Below are 17,017 nucleotides of genomic sequence, written 5' to 3'. Positions count from 1 at the left end.
ACAAGGGCATGCGTGGGGCAGCAGGGCCAGGGAGGAACTGACATATACCTTCCTAGGTTCTAAGCCGTGGCCACCCCAGCTGATGGCTGGGAGAGGACAACCCCCTGAATATCTCAGCCAGGGGGCCTTTGAAGGTCTTTGGGCATTATAGACCCATTGCACATTAAGACCCCATGCCTCCTAGATTTTAAGAATTCTCTCTCTCCACAACCGTTGGAAGGGAAATCATCATTCTTATAAATGCTACACATTCCCAATCAGGCCGTGAGGCTTTGCCAGCTGATGGTCTGTGTTCTTTTTCCCTCCTAAGATGAGAGATTACAGACGCAGGTGTGACTGGTCTTAGCCTGATTCTGGAGGATGAAAAACTTTCTAAAAACCTCTTATTCAAAATCGTGGCATTTGAATAATTTTGGAGCCACCGAACAGAATTTATTTAGGCTAGTTTAAAGGCTAATTGATCCAATTTCAATTTCAAATTGAAACACTACTTATCATGCATTGTCATTCACCTTAATGGGTGTTAATGTGGAAACATAATTTGAGACTCTTGGAATAAGAGCATCGTTAACCTCGTTATTGCTGATCAACGCGAGGAGATGTGCAAACACGGCTGCTTGTCCAGTGTGATTGGAAGCACAACCTGGTACCTCCAATTACGAGGACTTCTGGACGGAGAAGGAGCCATCCAAATACTTAGGCATCTCACCCTTGGATGCTGAAGAAATAAACAAGAAAACACGGGAAGCGCCCAGCATCGCGCCTGGGACACACAAAGTATTCAATAAATAGCTTCTGCTTCTCGAGTGGCGTGTAAGTTTTAGTGCTCTTCTCCAAGAGTTATATTTATTTATTTTTCCTGAGACCCTCGGTGATGCCCACCGGATCTAGAATATATATTAAGCTACACAGAGCATCTGAGAATATGTATTCATTACAATTGTCACAAGCTGTTGAATTTTCTGGTGCACAACATAGTGATTCGACAATTGTCCACATGTCGAAATGCTCATCGTGCGAAGCGTAGGTACCACCTGTCACCGCACCAAGTTATTACAGTATCACTGACAACATTCTCTACGCTGTACTTTGACACTGAGGTTTGAAGGTGTTAAAAAGTCCCCAAATTCACACGGGGTGCCTATTAAGTGGCGGGGCTGAAATTTCATCTGGCACCGTGGCCCGTGCTCTGGACGATGACACTGCCAGGCACCTGGAAGGATTCCCAGGGACGGTGGGTGGACCAGTTTCTGCCTCTGGCCAAAGCACATAGACGCCAGGGTTTTCACAAGAGAAGAGTGAATTCACCCGGGCTTGCTCTCTGTCGGGACAACCACTGCCTTCTCACTTCCCTTTGCCTCAGACCTCCTCCACCCCAGGGGCCCAAGCCCACCAACTGTGACCATTTCCCTGAATTGACAACCCACTGCTTCCTCACTGTCATCAAGGTCTTGGAAGGTTCCAAGGGTCAAATTCTGAAGCATTCCTGAGGACTCAAACGGTAGGGTTTATCTTTCTAGATAGTGTTTTTGAAAGTCTCTTCGGACAGCAAGGGCCACAGCGCATGGGGATCTAACCCTCACCCTCTGACGTCTTCTCATGCTTGTTGATGGGGGTGGCATTCAATGCCCCCTCGTGTAAGCTGGCCAAGCCTGGCTTCAACGAACCACTGAACCCACGTTTCTCCACAGCGTGTTACATAGCATGGCTCCCAGCTCTGGACACATGTTCGTGGAAAGATACAGCCTCTGATATGGAGCAGATGACTACAGTGGAGGACAGAAGTGCAGGTATAAACAATACAATGCCATAAGATAATTGCCGTGATAACAATATTTAGTCTTTATTGAACACCATGTGGTAGGTATTGAATGCATGGCTTCAATCAGCCCTCGCAGTGAACCCTGCGAAGTGGGTACTGTTACTATACCATTTTACATGTGGGGAAACTGAGGTCTAGATAGGTGAACGGACTTCCTCCGTACCATTTGGCCATCAGGTGATAGGGTCCGGATGTGTATCTCCTTAGTCTGACCGCAGAGCATGAGCCTTTAATGGCTCCAGGGTGGATGGGGGACAGAGGGCAAGTACAAAGGGAAAAATCAGAGGAGGCTGCATGGAGGAAGCAGCATTTGATCGGAAGCTGAAAGCGTGAGTGAGAACTCAACGCAGTGAATATGCAGAGATGAAAATTCCCAGCTGAAGAAATAAGTATGCACTAAAGCCTGAAGGTCAAGGTCATCTCATGTTTTGGGAACCTCATGTGGTGTTACCCAAGTGAACTTCCTGGTAAGGGGTGGGGCAGTAAGACAGGGAGAGAAGGGGAAGTGGCAAAGCTGATACGGGGGTCAGGTCACAGAGGGCCCTGTGGGCTCTGCAAAGTCTGGAGGTTTGATCCTGCTCACTACAGAAGCCCTTGAAGAAGGTGGGAACTCGGACGTGGGGTGATCAAATGTGCACGTTAGGAAGGGCACCGAGAGAGAAGATCGGCTTTTAAGGCCGATTTCATGGGTAGAATGACGAGTCCTTGGTGAACGAGTGGATGTGCGGGTGTGGAGGGGGATGGTTTTGAAGGTGTCACGCTCTAATGACAAGCAGCAGAAACTGACTAACTCAAGCCGAAAAGGGTCTGTGTCTGAAGGCGGCTGGGTGCACAGCTCAGAGATAGGAGGAGTTGAAATCCCCATCTCAAGGGGGGCATGGCCAGAGCAGCTAAAGCCCTGGGGGCGTGGGGGAGAGTGTGGTAGATGACTTTCTGGTCTTGCTCACGACTGGACTGGGTAGGAAGCTCCATTCACTTGGACAGAACGGACAGATAACACGTCTGTGGGAGGCAAGGAGGGCATGGAGAGACCAGCGTTGAATCAGACTGGGTAGAGGATTTGACGGCGTCCAGCCAAGGGTCTCCCAGGATTGGGATCCAGCCCTTCCTCCTAGGAAAGACCAAGATGGGCTTAAAGCAAGATAAACAGCCTACTCTCTAATGAGTGAAGAGAGATTTAAGATTTAGAGCAGGTGAATATTATCTCTGCCTGCAAAATACAAACCAATCTCTAGAATTACTGCCCACTCCCAATTTAAAGGGAAGTTCATCCACGGCAGAAGTTCTCAGTGTTGTTGAGTGTGTACTGTGGCTCTTTCCGGGACTGGGGGCATCAGCTCTCTGGACGATGCCCATGGAGTGTCCTATACCCAGTAACTGCAAGAATCAGAGGACCGGGGGGCACGACCGACCACAGTCAGTGTGTGCGATGCATGGGGCATGGGCGTAGTGGGATATGCATACGACAGATCTGGAGTCAGTGAGCCTGGGCTGTCACTCCAGCCCTGACACTTCCTAACTGTGTGCTGTTGGACAAAACTACTTAAGTCTGAGTGTCAATGTCCTCAGAAATTTCAGCAGATACTTCTGTTCCAGACCCCACCTCCTTAGCCTCTGATTCAGTACGTCGAGTTCCTAAAAAGTTGCATGGGTCACAGGATGAGAACAAGGATGGAGAACTGATGGACAGGAAAACCCGAAAGCAATCATCTTGCAAACTCGTTTATTCATTCATTCACTCATTTATTCAGTCCTGTTTTCCAAGCACCCACTACAGACCAGGGTCTGTTCTGGGCACTAGGACCACAGTGACGGGTGAGACAGGACCCATTCCCTCGTGGAAGTTAATGCCTCAGATGCAGCTGTCAGTAAATGAGCCCAATCAGAGAAGGAAATGCCATCACATGGGTCCAGGGTGGTTTCTGGCTATCACCAAGCTTCCTTGGAATCTCCTTAAGTCCTAAATTCCTAATCATTTTTTTGTTGGCAATTCTGGACCTAGGAACGGTTTCGGTGTGCTACAGACACCCCAGGTCACTTCAGTGGCAAAAGAATACGACAATCTTCGGCTCTCACGTGTCACTAGTGGGCATTTCAGAAGACACGAGCAGGGGTGGGAAAACTTGGGTCTTAACTGGGGCTCTCTTTCCAGCTCACCGTTTCTCTGCACGCAATTTTGAAACCCTAGTGAGACACGACAGTCTACCCGCTCTGACCATGATGCCCATCTGGAACAGAGAACTGAGCCTTCTCACAATCAGGAAACCCGATGGTAGCAAACTGGACTCCCGAATGAATCCAGCGATGAGATGGTTAACCGGGAGCCATATGCATTTCTGTGGGGGCAGAAGTCAGGAGCCACACTCTGGAAAGAGCCTGCCCCGGTGAAAAGAGGAAGCCGTGCCTTGTGCCTGTGTGGTCGGGGGAGGGCGGGGCAGGGAGAGCCAGGAAAGCAGCGGCCAGGACTTGCAGGAGTCAATAATAGTTTCAGTGACAAATGAAGTGATTGGAGAGACTAGACGTTTTAACGCAGGTCCACACGACCATGTGTCCCCTGCAGGTAACGCATGAACTGTGTTCCGTTGGATGATTTTTTTTTTTTTTTTTTTGGTCTGGCGTCCCTGAGGGTTCTAGCATCCTCGGTGCCTAGCGTCTGACCTCTGGCAGGTGTCGGGAGCCATTTGTGAATAACTACCTGGCTGGCTGGTTGGAAGGATCCAGTAAATCATAGAGTCCTGACTATAATAGCATCTAGACAAAGCAATGCCAGCTGTCACAGCTGGCTTTGGGACACTGTCAAAGCAGTTGGGATCCAGGTGTGGTGATGGCCCAGCCCTCCCTGCGGCACAGCCTAGCGGCTCAGAACATGGACCCCCGTGCCCGCCGTCTTGGGTTCAAATCCCAGTTCTGCCACTTGCTAACTGTGGGGCCTTGAGTGTGTTACTTTATTCTCCGTACTTGGGTTTTCCCAACGGGGTAATAACAGTACTGCGCGCGCGCGCGCGTGTGTGTGTGTGTGTGTGTGTGTGTGTGCGCGCGCGCGCGCGTGGGCATGCGCACATGTGCACGAGCACGTGTATGAAAGGAATCAATATATATGTGAGAAGCTTAGAACCATGTCTGCTTAGCGTAACGTCTCTGAAGGTATCGGCTTTCGTTATGAGTTGTAACAGTAGCTGTATTTGGACGCTTATGTAACCTAAGCCCCAGACTTCTCATCTGCACAACATGTATCGTCATATCCTCATATCCGCCTCACAACGGGGCTGCAAGAAATAAATGAAACACTGTGGCCAGCGGGGGCCCGGCACAAAACCTCCCTTCACGTTTATCACTGGACTGTTTCAGGCAGAGAGCGCCTGGTTGCCATCCCGTGTCGCCTGCGTTTTTGCTTCCTTTGTGTCCCTTGCAGCTTACAGATAAACACAGGCGAGTGCAAATGTGTTCTCAAATAAGATTATATTTAAGATTTCAAAGAACAGAGCAACTCCCAGAGAGAGGTGGCCGTCTAGCAAGGATCGAACGCACGGTTCTCCTGTCGGATAATCACAGTGTTTGGGACATTTTGGGCATTTATTCTCCCGGTGGGCAGAGCGGCCCTCCCTCCCAGGGGCCTGCACAGTCGTGGCAAAGCACCCCGATTTTGGCAGAGGTCGGCACACACGCAGCCTCAGTGTCCACCCTGAACCGCTGGGAAGGATGAAGCCACGTCTGCAAGGCAGAATTCCAGAAGCCTCTGAGGCAGGACCACCGCAGAGGCCCACCCAGCCCCCAGCTTCCTCAGCCGCGGGAGAGGGGGAATTTTCGGTCGGGACCCTTGGGCAATCCCCCGGCTGTTACCCAAACAGTCACAGGGCCTGCCGCGGACACAGGACGCCGAGGGCTTCTCTGAAAGCCTCTCCTCGGAGGAAATGTGACAGGGCAGAGATGCTGGATAAAGGGAACTTCTGGGCTGGCTTTGTCCAGAAATTTCCTGTTGAGTGTTTCACTTCACGTTTAGGAAAGGATTGAGGAACTCTTGGGAATCTAGTTAACGAGGTTAGATGCGGTGAAACGAAATTCTACCCCCAAGTCTCTGTGTCCGGGGGCCTCGGGGACGCACGGCCTCCAGCGGGCCAGCGCGGAAGAGACAGGGCCTGGCTTCCAGAAGGTCCCGGGCTTCACAGCTTGTCTCTGTGCCTCAGCTTTGTGGGGATCCTAACCTTGCACCTGGCACTGTCCTCCCCCCAACCACACCACCACCCACGCCTTGAAAAGAAAAGCAGGAAATACCAGAAGTGGTCTCTCTCTCTGCATGCACACCCTTGATTTTGCAGGGGACACCAAGTAGCCTCTGTCACTCTGTCCCCAAACGCTTTCCCACCTCTTCCGGTGCTTTCTCCCAAAAACTTCCTCTGAGCAGCACCAGTTGAAAGAAAAGAACCAGGCCCGGCTGGTTAATAAAATACTTATATCAAAAGGGTGCGTCACAAGAGCACACAGGGAAAAAAATAATCACAGTTTTCAAAGTGGGCATCTTCTCAGCCCTCATCCGTGGGTGTTAAAGAGGAGATTTTGGAAGACAGGAGAGGGAAAAAAAAAAAAAAAGCACGGGATTTTCTTTTCATTTCATGGATCCTTAACCCATATTTAATGCAGACTCTGGATTTTCGACACAGCTAGTGTGCTTGTAATTATTTCGAACAGTTAAAAAAGCTAGCTAATGATGTTCAACATAAGTAATCATGTTAAATAGTAAAATTTAATTTCTTAAAAACTTAAATCCTCATATCTTCTGGAATGCATTGTACTGTAGGATGTCTGAGTAAATTAAATTCTCTCCCGCACACTAAAGCATCAATTTCCTTATGGTAATTATCTGCTAGATTGGATCTGTCAGAGGCAGAGAAGCAAGGCTGACATTATACCCTCTTTACAAAAAATGATTACAAAAAATTAAGACGAATGAGTAAAATTAAGGCTGCGGCTGGTAAGCCTCTATAAAGCTCTCATGGATCACTCTACATAAGATACCATTGTGCCGGGGACTAAGCTTTTAATGACTAGCCGTATAATCGGGGGAAGTCCATTAAAGGACAGCAGAAGTAACCGATCACAGAGATAACCAAGAGAAATGATTTTCCGCCAAAGAGAGGCAATTTATTACACACAAAAACGCATTGCTAACGGAAACGCCCGGATAGTGGAGAAACTCGCTGGATAGTCGGCAGGATTCCCGTCCCGGGAAGTTGGACACACGTGGCAACACGTGGGGTCCGGTGGGGTCGGCGGGTGCCCTCGGGGCTCCCTGGGGGGGTTCCGGGGTTCAGAGGCTGGGAGTGACCGGGGTCTGCAGAGCATGCTGGCTCCCGGGTGACCCCCGCTCCGGGCTCCCTGGCCAGGATTCCGCAGGAGCCGGTTCAGACGCGGGGAGCCTCGGTGCTGGAAGGGACTCACACGGGCTGCGCCGGGTCGTTAATCCGCCGCCGGTGGGAGAGCCAGCCATGTGTGAAAGCACCCGGGGGCTATAATTGCTCGGCTATCCTGGCCAGCACATTAGTTTAACTCTCAGGCTAAGGAAAAGGCAAAATCCCCATGGAATCTCACGGAAAGCTGCCCCATCTCTAAGCATAATCTTGGCGTTCAAGGCCCCGGAGGAGCCACCGTCCACGTTGCCTCCTGCCCTGCCCGCCAGCCCTGGTCATGCCTTTGTCTGGGCTTTCCCTTCGGCCCATTCATTTCAAAGGACACCCTCTTCCCTTTGCAAGGACGGGGGCTGCTGGTTCAGTCCCCGCTCTGCTCCGCGTCTGTCTTCTGCATGATTTTCTGCGAGTTACCTATCTTCCCTGGGGCCTCAGTTTTCCCATCTGTACAATGGGAGTGTTATGACAGCACAACCTCTCGGGCATGAAGGGAGCACCGGGCCTGACTTGAGGGGGGACGTACCAACCCCAGGTGCGGTTCTTGGCAAACCGGGCATCGTCTGGCTTCGTCACCAGGTGCACCTGTCACCCGCCTGTTCTCCCATGAGCTCTGTGAACAGAGAATGTGCTTTGCTTTTCATTGTGTTCCCAGCACCAAATACAAACACTGACAGGTGGGAGGTGCTTTAAAATGATTGTTGAGGGGCCTCTGGGGGGCTCAGTGGGTTAAGCCTCCGACTCTTGATTCGGCTCAGTTCACCATCTCACGGTTCATGGGATGGAGCCCCACATCGGGCTCTGTGCTGACATCGCGGGGCCTGCTTGGGATTCTCTCTCTCCCACCCTCTCTCTCTGTCTCTCTCTCAAAATAAATAAATAAACTTTTTAAAAAATGATAAAAAAAAATAAAATGATTGTCGAACGGCAAAGTGAAGAATTGGAATTTTTCTCGTCTTGAGTGAAACCCAGGGGCAACACGTTCTCATTCTGAAACCTCCGTTTACCTGCATTTTGAACACCCCGGAAAATCTGGTTCATGCCTTTCCTGAGGGTCTGGCACTATCTGCACCCAACAGTTTGTGAGTGACCCACATGCCCCGGCCTCTGGCCTGGGCAGAGAAAAGCTGCAGCCTTGATCATTTGGGACCCCAAATCTTATTTGTCAGGGGCACACGCAGCAGTTCCCGAGGTGAGCCCTGGTGGCATCGCGTCAGGCCGGGCAGCCAGGCCCAGGCCACAGGCTTCCTGCTCATTCTGCAGCTGTCTCCATGCTGGCCTCCCTGGGCTGCTCGGGAAAATAAACTGCCTTCACCGAACTCCGTTTAGGTTCCCAGGAGAGCGGTGACGAAATTATCGTGCCGGCTAATTGGCTCTGCACCTGTCTCCCCAGGCAGTTAGCTAGGGAGGGCACAGGGTGTATTTTCTGTTCTCCATTTATACCCAGATGGTCGGGAAGCCTGTCTTGGTATAAACCAGCACCCAAGAGAAACATCAGCGTACTCTCAGGTGACCACGAATGTACCAGGCATCCAAGGGATGGTGTGAAATACGTGCGTACCTGCTGATCGAGCGAGCCTCCTTCCCTCTAAACCCTGGCCCCAGGGACATCTGCCCACTGCTCTCTGAACTTCTCCCCTCTGTCTTCCTGCTGCCAATACGGATCACATCTCATAGTGTAAGCTGTTTTCATTGTGGTAAAATACACATCACGTAACATTTGCCATCTTAACCATTTTTTATTTTAAATTATTTTTTAACATTTATTTATTTTTGAGAGACGGGGGGGGGGGGGGGAGGGGCAGAGAGAGAGGGAGACGCAGAATCCAAAGCAGGCTCCAGGCTCTGAGCTGCCAGCACAGAGCCCGACGTGGGGCTCGAACCCACGAGCCACGAGATCATGACCTGAGCCAAAGTTGGATGCTTAACTGACTGAGCCACCCAGGCGCCCCTGCCCATTTTTTAAATTTATTTAAAAAAAATTGTTTTTACATTTATTCATTTTTTAAAGACAGAGAGAGACAGAGTGTGAGTGGGGGGGGGGGGCGGGGAGGGGCGGGCAGAGAGACAGGGAGACACAGAATCCGAAGCAGGCTCCAGGCTCTGAGCTGTCAGCACAGAGCTCAATGCGGGGCTTGAATTTATGGACCGCGAGATCATGACCTGAGCCCAAGTTGGACGCTTAACCGACTGAGCCACCCAGGCACCCCAATTTTTAAATTGAGTTACTTATTTTGTGGTTGTTGAGCTCCAAGAGTTATTTATAAATCCTGGATGTTAACTCCCTACCAGATATGTGATTTGCAAACATCTCCCACTCTATAGCTTGCCTTTTTCACTCTGTCCATCACGTCTTTTGACGCACAGAGGTTTTTTATGTTGCTATGGTCCCACTTATCCACTTTTAATGTATTTTTTTTTTTTTGCCTGTATTTTAGTGTTCAGTCCAAGGAATCATTGCCAAATCCAATGTCGTGAGGTGTTTTCTTCTAAAAGTTTTCTAGCTTAGATTTTATATTTAGGTGGCTCATCCATCTGTGGTAACTTTTTAAATACGATGTAAAGTCAGGGTTCAGCTTCTCTCATGGCGGATGTTCTGTGCTAACAAGTGGTAATTGTTATTTTATTTTATGTTTTCATTTACAAGAGTTCATTTACAGCTTAAAGGAGAGGAAAGTTTAAAGATGAGGCGAATGTCCTGAGGGACAAAGACCGTCTCACCCTGCCATATTTGTATCCACCAACACCCAGCTAAACAAACCTTCGTACAGAGTACAGATCGAAGTTGAGTACAGATCGATATGGGGCTGAAGAGAAACGCATGTGGTGTGTTTGTAACATAGTCTACTCTGCTCGAATGCCTTGCATTTGGACCAGAAACTTGCTCCTTAACAGGTATTTCTGCCAGGTGAACACTCCCATCAACCTCGTGGGGCTGGGGCATGAGCGGGGAGTGCCCTTTTCCAGAAGGTCTGAAATGGGTGACCAGAATCAGTGAACACAAGCCAAGTTCCTTGAGACTTGGAGAGGATTAATGTGAGTTGCTGGTCCACAGCATAGCAGTGAGACTGGAAACAGGAGGGGGCCTGAGAGTGGACAGCTGTGAAGAAGCAGGAGCCCATCGGAACAGGCCAAGTGGTTGTATGCCGACCGCGGGAAAGCCCATTAATGCTGCGCCCTCGTGGGCACCTCTCCAGGAAGGTGATGGGCACCAAGCCCTTGGATCCTGGGAAAGATGGCAGGGGCAGCTCCAGGGATCAGAGATCTGACCAAACTGGGCTCCAGGTCTGGGCATGGGTTCTCGAGAACCGCTGGCATATAAACACGGCTGAAGCTGACTGCATACCCCCACTTTTCTCTCGGCCGTCCTGCCCCCGCTCCTCAAATCCCCACTCAGTGACCCATTGGGTGGGGCTTGGGCACCCTTAAGATCCTGACTTATGCCCTGAGGATGTATGAAACTGACATCCAAGTTCAATGAAACTCTGTGGCCCAGCTTCGTAGCCAGCGTGCTGCCTGTGAACTCCTCCTGCATGATTCTGCTTCGGGAAGTAGATGGGTAATCAGAAACAGGACAGACATCAAAGTAATCATTGGCCACACGTATCTATAAGCCCGACAGGCACCTGAAGCGGGCCATATAATCCTTACTGGTGCTTCCTTACAGAGTGGCTGTTATGGTCAGGGTGGATATAGATACTGACGGTATCCTCAACATAGAGATGGGCAAGAACTTCGAAAATCCTTGAAATTGCACCCTCAATCTGCACAGGGCAGCTGAGGCCCGGAGGTGCCCGGCGACTTGCTTGAGATCATGCAGCTGGCTGATGGCGGACGTTGCTGACCCGGGCCATCTTTTCTATGTCTTTTGTGCTCCTGTGATTCCTTATAAGCCAACTAACTGGCAAGATGTAAGAATTTCTGAGGCCACCATAAAAAAAAAAAAAAAAAAAGCATGCTTATCATAACAAACGCTCTGCTTAAGTAATTGTGTGCTATTTACCTAAGTTGTAATTATTTAATTGACTTTAAAGCATTTTAACGGGGGAGGGGGCGCCTGGGTGGCTCAGTCGGGTAAGCGTCCAACTTCAGCTCAGGTCACGATCTCACAGTTCATGGATTCGAGCTGTCATGTGCTGACAGCTCAGAGCCTGGAACCTGCTTCAGATTCTGTGCCTCCCTCTCTCTCTGCCCCTACCCTGCTCATGCTCTGTCTCTCTCTATCTCTCAAAAATAAGCAAACATTTCTCCACAGCTAACTTGACGATAAATTTTCTACCTATATAATAAAAAAAGAAAAAAATGGAACTGAAAGATACGTGTCTCGAAAGTGAAAGACTGCCCTAGTGCCTAGAACAGTAAATAAAATATGTAAAACTAAAATAAACAAACATTAGAAAATTAGAAAAAAAAAAAACATTTTAACGGGATGGCTAGGCACACAAAGTACTCCATTGTTCTGCAGCCAAGCTACTAACAGAGAAGCACAAAGTGTCTTCAAAGTGAAGTCCAGAATGGTCTAGAATGTTCAGAAGGGCTCTTGCCTATGACAGGAAATCAAGGGAGCTGGTTTCCAGCTAATGACTGCAAGATGGGACTCTTCTTTTGAGTTAGAATAGCAGAAAAACAGCTGTATATGGAAGGATATGGATGGATACGCCAAATTCTCCCACCTGAACCACCTGTGAGCTGTATGTGAGAAAGTGACCCTTGGTGGCGGTACGAATTCTTGGGGCATACAGCTGGTATCTAGTCATGAAATCCAATTTCCCCAGCAGCGCACGGCATCTGAAACCAAATGCATTATATTTTGATTGGCTTCCTCTTCTGACCAGCTCTCTCTGCCAGACTCAGAGGGGAAACTCCTCTATTTTATTCTAAAATAAGCTAAAGCAGGGGTGTGTGGGTGGCTCAGTTGGTTAAGTGTCCGACTCTTGATTTCGGCTCAGGTCACGATCTCATGGTTTGTGAGTGTGAGCCCCACGTGTGGCTCTGCACTGACAGCATGGAGCCTGCTTGGCATTCTCTCTCTCTCTCTCTCTCTCTCTCTCTTTCTCTCTCTCTCTTTCTGTCCCTCCCCCGCTCACATGTGCACTCTCTCTCTCTCAAAAATAAATAAACTTTAAAAAATAAAAAAATCAAAATTAAAATAAGCTAAAACAGCAGTTACGGTCGGACAGATTTCACAACCGCCCTGCCTGTGACCCTCTACCCACGGACAGCCCATCCCTTCCCTGTTTACACCTTCATGAGCACCTTCAACGTGCAAACGTTGACAATTCAGTACACAATTGTCCATTCCACGCAAAATCCTCACATGCCTGCATATATGGCCCCAGGTCAGCCTTCTTTCTAGCCACGTCTCAGGGCTCATTTCTGTCTGGGTACAGAATATGGGGCAATTTTTCCAGGCGACTGTGGGTTTTTAATAAGTGTTTCCTGAAGTAGTGACAGATTGAAGGAAATGCATTTGTAGTGTTTTCCACTCATCTTCAATGTCCTAGGGAATCACGTCAGATAAGATGGTGGAGGTGTAAATGGATCCCTCCTTCTATCTTTCATGCCTACGAACTTCAGTTGACTATTTCTAACATGGGTTGTGTTCCCAATATGTGTCAGGCAATGTTTCTACCCTTATGGGACATAGTGTCCAGACTTATGGGCAAACAGGCGTACAGATAAACAATTATGAAACAATTCATTAGGCAGATAGCTATAGGTACCAAGTGCAATAAAAATGACAAGGACGGAAGAGTTAATTCCCCAGGGGGTTAGGGAGACCTGGGATATTATCATTGGCTCTTTAGGGTTACGGTGAGGGCTTTGGCAGGAAGGGCAAGAGAGCCTGTGAAAAAGTGTGGAATGAAGGCTGGCAGCCTGCAGGGCAGCAGTGTGGGATGGCTTGGTGGCGGGCAGAAGATGAGCCTGGAAAGAAGGACAGGAGCCATGCCGTGCATGAGCTCCGCTGAGGGCGAAGGACTTCTTCTGGGGCTTCCGGGGCTCTCTCTGAAGGTAGAAGGATTTCTAGCAAAAAGTTACATGGGCAGATGTGTATTTTAGGGCCAGCTTCTAGCACCACTGAGGAAGATGAATTCGCATCGGGCAGAAGGAGAGCAGGAGAGTGGGTGAGAGAAACCATCAGAGGACCGTTACAAAAGCGCCAAGAAGCAATTGATGGCCTGGGCTGGAGGCAGATGAGAGGTGGGAGTGGACGGAAAAAAGACACTGAGAGACATTAGGAAATGCACTCAGTGGAACCCGGGGCAGCCCTCGCATGAGTGTCGGTGTCCCGGGAGCAGAGGCGGGGGTTTGGAATGTAGGACCGTGCTCAGGTAGCCAGCCTAGGCGACTCCGTGCAGGATGACACCCACACCCTCCACCTGCGAAGTCAAGGACAGAAGCCGATTTGAGAAGAGCGGGGATTGGGAGGATATCAGGCCAGAATATGCAGAGTTGAGTGGCGTGCATGACAGCCAAGTGGAGTCGTCCAGCTCAAGTCAGGAGAGAGACCCCGGGCCCCGACTAACGGATTGGATCCCTGTTTTTGTGGCTCATGGGATGTCTATTCAAAGCATCCTGTACCCCAGTTCAAGGGAATCTTATAACACCCATTTGTTCACAACCTTCACTGCCTCTGTGATACGGGGAAAAGTCCCACGTCCTTATGCCTGCCCACTACGGGCCCTCGGGAAGGAAAAGGCAGCGCTACAGAATGGCCATTGCCCCCCTTCCGCCTCTAACTCTGGGGAGAAAATTTCCTTTATAGCCCATCCTAGGAGGACACATTCAGGGAGAGGAGTTGACAAAATGGGCGACGGACCAACAAGCAAGTTCCACACTGTCAGCTCAGAGCCCAGCTCGGGGCTCGATCCCATAAACCACGAGCCCGTGACCTGAGCTGAAATCAAGAGCCAGACGCTTAACCAACTAAGCCACCCAGGCGCCAGAACCCTGCAACTGATCTCGAAGAAACTACCACTCATGGATTTTTAACAGTGAGCCAATGAAAAAGAGCACAATGTTCTAAAAAGGCTGTTAAAACACACATCTCCTTACCAAATATCTATCTTCACAACTTTCCTGTACTTCAACCAAAGACACCTATTCCCACAGATTTGCAATGCAGAAGTAGATGCAAGAATCCAGCTCTCTTTTAGCAAGCTGGACACTAATGAGATTTGCAAAAATTAAAACAATAAAACACATTATTTTTTGGTTTTTTGAAAGATATAGTTACTTTTCATAAAAAGTGGGTTATTTGTGTTCATGTCTAATGGCTTTATTTCTGTGGTTTTAAAGTGAATTGGGGGCACCTGGGTAGCTCAGTCGGTTAAGCGTCTGACTCTTGATTTTGGCTCAGGTCATGATCTCATGGTTAGTGGGATTGAACCTCACATTGGGCTGGGTGCTGACGGCAAGGAGCCTGCTTGGGATTCTGTCTCCCTCTCTCTCTGCCCCTCTCTCATCTCTCTCTCAAAATAAATAAAAATAAAAACTTTAAAAAAATAAAATAAAATGTATTAGGGGGCACCTGGGTGGCTCAGTCAGTTAAGCGTCCAACCCTTGATCTCAGCTCAGGTCTTGATCTCAGAGTTGTGAGTTTAAGCCCTGTGTTGGCCTTCATGTTGGGTGCAAAGCACACTTAAAAAAAATTTTTTTTACTTAAAAATAAAAACAATGAATGAATACAGAATTTTAAATTTCTCACTTTTAATTTCTAATACAATAAATATCAATGACTTAACCCATGTGAATAAATACAGAACCTTAATCATTTTCAAGAGTGTCAAGGAGCCCTGAGACTACCGTTCTGGAGAACCGCCAGGCCACACAATGGAGGAAGTCATCAGTTTGGGTCTCCAGTCCAGCCACATATGTTCCTCCCTTGCTCCGGCTCCCATGTTGCCTAGAAGGTTCTCCCCTCTCTCCCCTTAGTGAATTTCATGGCATTCTTCAGGGCTCAGCTCAAGGTCATGATCCCTGGAAGCACTGTCTACTCTCTCCTCTGTTAGAGCTCCTTAGTCACACCTTGTTGCGTCTAGAACCCTGTCTCGCCTAATGCTGTTTATCTCTACAACTGGGACGTACCACACCCTCCCCCCCAGGAACCCAGCTGCGCTGGAATGAGCCCCCGCAGGTGTGTTAACTGAGTAACCAACCGGACCAGTTGGCACTGTGCCCTCAGATCTGTGCTAAACCCTCAGACACGCACTGGAGCTTGATTAAAGACAAAGATGGTGGATGTTCATAAATTCCGGCTGGAGGAGCTTACTCTCAGAGAAGCAGGCTGAGGACAGTCATTTTTCCTGAGATGGAACACACAGAGTAAGAGGTGGCTGTTTGGAAGGAATTCGACAGTTCCGTCTGACTTAGGAGAAATCTGAACTGTAGGGTATCTTCACAGAAATGGTTTCTTCTCTTTCAGTCGTGTTTAAAAGGAGTGGTATTTGATTAAATATAGTTCATAGTAATTTGCAATCAGAATCTCAATTATCTGAGCCTGGTTGGAGGCAGCCAACCACAGAGGCCAACGGTTCTGAGGAAGTCCCACCTCGGCTACAGTCTTCATCCTCCATGAGTTAGTGTGCAACCCTGGGCACCTGTCTGAATTCCAGTTCCTCATCTGTAAACCATACAAAAGAATACATACCCTGTAGGGTAGCTGGAGCGATCAGATGAAATATTACTTTGACCTCGTGCACAGGCATGTTAAAAAGGTTTCGGCTTCCTCGCTTCCCTTCCCTTCTGTCTGCCCAGCCCCTCGTTGAAATTGAAGTCTCTAATTAGTGGGTTCTGCATGCACTTGTGATGTTGTTTGTATCTTCACTTGGCAAATTCAGAGGAAGTGTAACAAAATGATTCAAGGATCCTGAGAATTGGGCCCAAATAGTGAGATTGTACTGGACACGAAAAGAAAATCTTTAGAAATTGACTTTGGAGAACTTTTTGTATTTTTTTTTATTTTGAGAGAAAGAGAGCAAATGGAGAAGGGGCAGAGAGAGAGAGAGAGAGAGAGAGAGAGACCCAAGCAGGCTCTGTGCTGCCAGCACAGAGCCGGATGCAGGGCTGAGACTCATGAATCGTGAGATCATGACCTGAGCTGAAATCAAGAGTTGGATGCTTAACCCACTGAGCCACCCAGGCGCCCCAACCTGTTTCTGTTTTCATTCAGGTTTTAACTCCACATCTTCATCTTATACAGTCTCTCCCAGCTGCCCTGATCTACAAGTTTCTTTATTTTCTCTGAGGCTCTAAAATGTGTACAGTCTACACTACACAATTTAGCCCTTAGTGGGATATCGTCTCATTGACAACCAAGATTCTTCAACTAAAGTAGAAGAATGTGATGTATTCTGTGTCCCAGTAGAATGCATGTGTACATGGAAAAATGCATGTGAACCATCATCCATCCAGCTATCCATGTGTCCATTTGTCCACCCATCCACTCATCCATCCATCCATCCATTTGTGTGTCTATCCAACCATCCATCCATCCATCCATCCATCCATCCATCCATGTGTCTATCTATCTATCTATCCATCCACCCATCCATTCATCATCCATCCTTCCATTCATTCATTATACAGATACTTTTAAATAGCACCTAATAGGTGCCTAGCTAGGTATAGGACTCTGGCTGATACTAAGATAAATAAAACATGATTCCAGACTACAAGGAATGAAAAAGAAACTATATAAATGGATCTTCTCATCACAAAAAGATAATTGCTATCATATTTTACATTAAAAAACAAACTAAGGCAATATCAGGAGTCACAGAAGTAAGGGGACTTA

Source organism: Panthera onca, chromosome A2, assembly GCF_046562875.1.
Source record: "Panthera onca isolate mPanOnc1 chromosome A2, mPanOnc1 haplotype 2, whole genome shotgun sequence".
NCBI lineage: Eukaryota > Metazoa > Chordata > Mammalia > Carnivora > Felidae > Panthera > Panthera onca.
The sequence above is the reverse complement of the archived record's forward strand: the minus strand, read 5'-3'. Positions refer to the sequence as shown.